At 45.1% G+C, this 3,665-nt stretch overlaps 1 long non-coding RNA gene across 1 annotated transcript in view; it reads left to right on the top strand.

The window, feature by feature from the left end:
* The first annotated feature begins 693 nt into the window (after nt 1-693).
* The window catches only part of LOC114007409 (uncharacterized), a 3,512-nt gene continuing 540 nt past the window's right edge, over nt 694-3,665 (top strand). The window contains exon 1 of the long non-coding RNA XR_003549040.1: nt 694-818. This is a non-coding gene — a long non-coding RNA (uncharacterized LOC114007409). The remainder of the gene's footprint in view (nt 819-3,665) is intronic.

The following is a 3,665-nucleotide window of genomic DNA, read 5'->3' as shown; positions in this document are numbered from 1 at the left end:
TATGTGCCTGATTTATTGCCCTGCTTCAGCTTTAAATGCTACCTTGCAGAACCTTGGTAAATGATAGCTTATTATTTTGCAGAGTGCTTGGGTTGATGAAGATATCAAGGGCAGGAAGGGGTTAACTCTTTCCAGGCTAGGCCCATTTGGCTGACCTTTATTTATTTGTTTCTTTCCTGTGGAACATATCACCCATCCCCACCCCCACCCCCATTAAACACACAAACTTTGGGTCGTTTTTATTTTTAATCTCTCAAGTGACATGCCCAAATCCTGTCTTGGCTTCCTTGTACCTCAAAGATAAAGTCCCAACTTGAAAGTGTGGCATTCAAGACCTGCCTCAGACTTCCTTTTCTAACACCCGCCGTTCTCCTCCCAGCACATCCTGCTCTAAAGTCACACATGATCTGGCCCTTGCCTACCGCTCCGACTGCATTTTGTGTGCCTCTGCCGCACTGGCTTTTATCCAGCCCCTTGACTGTCCGGACTCCTTCCTGCCTCTAGACTTTTGCGCACGTTGCTTGCTCTGCCTGGAACTCTCCTCCCTCCATCCTCCCTTGGCTAACTCGTCTTTCTTTCCTCAGCCCAAATGCCATTTCCTGACATCTAGTAGATGCCCTGTTCTCGCCATGATGCTGTAGACTTTGCTCCCCTGGCACTGTCCATGGTGTATACTCATTTACTTACTTGTGTAAGTATTTTTCTGATTCCTTCTGCACCCTGAGCACCATAAGGCCAGAGGCAGAACCTGTTTGTTCATTACTGTAATTCCAGAGCCTCACCCAGAGCCAGGCACAGATGGACGTCTTATGGAATGAGTGAGTAAATGGATGGCCAAGCAGGTTGGCCTGCTCAGTCCTCACACAACGCACTACCTTCTCTTAATGATTTTTGTCTCTGAAAGAATCTCTTCTTTACCCCTTTCTGGACCTACATTGTCATTAGCAAAGAGCTTTATCACTTACTGGCTTTATGACCTTGGGCAAGTTACATGATCTTCTTGTGCCTCAGTTTCCCCATATGTAAAAAGGGGATGACAATAGGACCAGCCCCCCCACCCCCCACCCCCCGGTGGTTGTGCAAATTGTCAGAGTAGTTTACTGAGGCACTTGGGGGCATACCTGGCTCATGATAGGTATTATGCAAAATGTTTAAGAGAACACATTTAGTGTGTAGCCCAATATTTATAGCAACCATTTCTTCTGCCTTGACTTTAACTTGAGCCTTTGCTCTGGCTCTGCTTCCTCTGGCCACATCCCTTTGACTTTGACTCTTCCTTTCTCATAACATGCGGTTCTGAAGTGGGCTCAGGATGGTCCAGCTGGACAGGTATGACTTAGTGTGACAACAATTCTCAGGCGTGGTTCAGGCAAACATGTCTGTACCAGCAGTCAGGGGAACTTACTGGGACAGCTCCCTGGGACTCAGTGGTTCAATTTAATCCAATAGCCTTAACGAAACACCTATTGGGTTTTGGACCCTGTGCAAGGACTGGAGAATTCAGCATTGGATAAGACAGTTTCTGCTCTTGTTATGCTCAGAGTCAAATGGGAAATGTTCACAGTGAGGGATGAGGGCTTTGAAGGGAACACCAAGGAGGGAGCTAACTCACATTCAGGGGAGTTGATGCTTGAGTTGGTTCATAGAAAATGAAGATATCTTTGCCAGCACTGAACTGGGGACAGAGTGTCCCAGGCAGAGGGACTAGCATAAAGGCCCAGAAGTCTTAGAGAACATGGCATTTCGAAGACCATTGTTACTATGGTTTGCATGCGTCCCACCAAAATTCATGTATTGAAATATCATGTGGCTCAGAACAGTTCTGAGAGGGTGGAGACTTAATCCAATTATAATGTTGAAATGTAGCGCCTTTGGGAAGTGATTAGGCGGAAGGGTGGGGCTCCCTGGTTGATAATTGTGGGTTTATAAGGAGATGCAGACAAGGACATAGATGTATGCGCTCTACCCACTGCCATGTTGTGATCCAGGAAGAAGATATTCTTGCCAGATGTTGGCACCGTGCTCTTGGGCTTCTCAGCCTCCAAAGTCATGGGCTAAATAAGGCTCTATTCCTAGAAATCACTGTTGTAGGTATCTGTTACTAAGCAACAGATCATGGACTAAAACATGGTTCATCTGAAAGCTCAGTGTAGTTGGAGTAGAGTGAAGAGGGCTGTATTGGGAGAGGAGAACTCAGATATTAGGGGACTTTGTGTGTCTTGATCCAGAGTTGGGGCTATAACCTATAGTCTATAGCTAGCAATTGAAGTCATAGGCAGTAGAGAATAACATGATTCTTTCTAATAATCTTACAACTAATAGCTGTAAGAACACAGTCTGGGGTTCAGACCGTGGTTAGACTAAGGAGAGTGATGCTTCAGCTACATACAAACCTAACTCTTCATACCCTGCTGAGGAGATGGTCCAGTTTCCAGGAGATGCTTTCCTGGATACCATATAGACTCCCTGGAAGTTACTAACCTTTTAAAGGCAAGACCATGCATTTCTGCCATCCCACTGACATATGCCAACACTCCAGATATGGATGGAGATGCCCCCCTCACTCCAACTCAGTTTTAACAGGTCCTAGGGGGAGTTTCAGAATAATGAGAGAGCAAGGCAGGTAAAAAGGAAGGACAGTAACTTTTGTTGAAGGTCTGCTGTATAAAGAAGCTGAAGCAAACATGTTCTCCTTTAACTCTTCCAACAACTCTAACGAGTAGGTGCTATGACCTCTGGTTTTTATGAATGAGAAAACAGGTCTAGGGAGGCTAGAAAATGTGCCCATCTAGGGACTGGCAGAGCTGCAGTGTGTATTCCTACACTCTTACCCTGTCCTACTTTGCCTGGCTGTTCGCTTTATATGACACTCAGAATGTAGTGATTTTTTTTCCCTTTTGCCCATGCTATGGCTCTATTAGACTGTGAGTTCATTGAGTACCCAATACTAAATAAACATTTCACATATTGAAATGTACTCAGTACATTTCTGCTAATTGGCCCAGCAGCCTCTAAACCCTACAGTCAACCTGTCAGTCACTAGAGGGCATTATAGACATATATTGGGGGTTTGAAACAAAGAGTTATAGATGATTTCATTCTTCCAGCTGTTCTTTTCTCTTTTTCTTCCTCCTTCCCTCCCTGCTCCCCCTTCTATCCTCCTTTCATCCTTTCTTTTCTTCTTTCTCTCTATTAATCATTTACTCATTGACAAAAAAGTTATTCATTGACTCACAGGAACTAGGCACTAGGCTAGGGGCACTGAAATTAAAAACCTTCAAGCTACTCCTTAATTTTTGCATACCATGAAGGAAGGGCTCTGATGGACTGAAACCATAAGGACTCACAGATAGCCCTTCACTCAGACTGGTATTCAGGAAAGACTTCTCTGAAAAGGCTTAAGAAATGAATCGGAGAGAGAAAGGTTGTCTAGGTGAAAGGATGAGCATAGGCAAAGACCTAGAAAAAGAGAAGTAAGCAGTAAGGTTTGAGGCCTGGAGTGAGACAGTCTTGAGACTGCAATAGGCTGTGGGGGATGGTGAAGGGCTGAGATCAGGTTGGAAGTGGAGCTGGCAGGGCCTTGAACAGCAGACTGGGGACGTTGAACTTCCCCGGAAGTCTTCAGAAGAGTCTGTGAAAGGATTTAAGTGAGGAAAGGAAGGGAA

The sequence above is a fragment of the Tupaia chinensis genome, unplaced genomic scaffold (genome assembly GCF_000334495.1).
Source record: "Tupaia chinensis unplaced genomic scaffold, TupChi_1.0 Scaffold000165_2, whole genome shotgun sequence".
Classification (NCBI taxonomy): Eukaryota; Metazoa; Chordata; class Mammalia; order Scandentia; family Tupaiidae; genus Tupaia; species Tupaia belangeri.
Note: the sequence above shows the minus strand (reverse complement) of the source record. Positions and strands in the feature narration are given on the sequence as shown.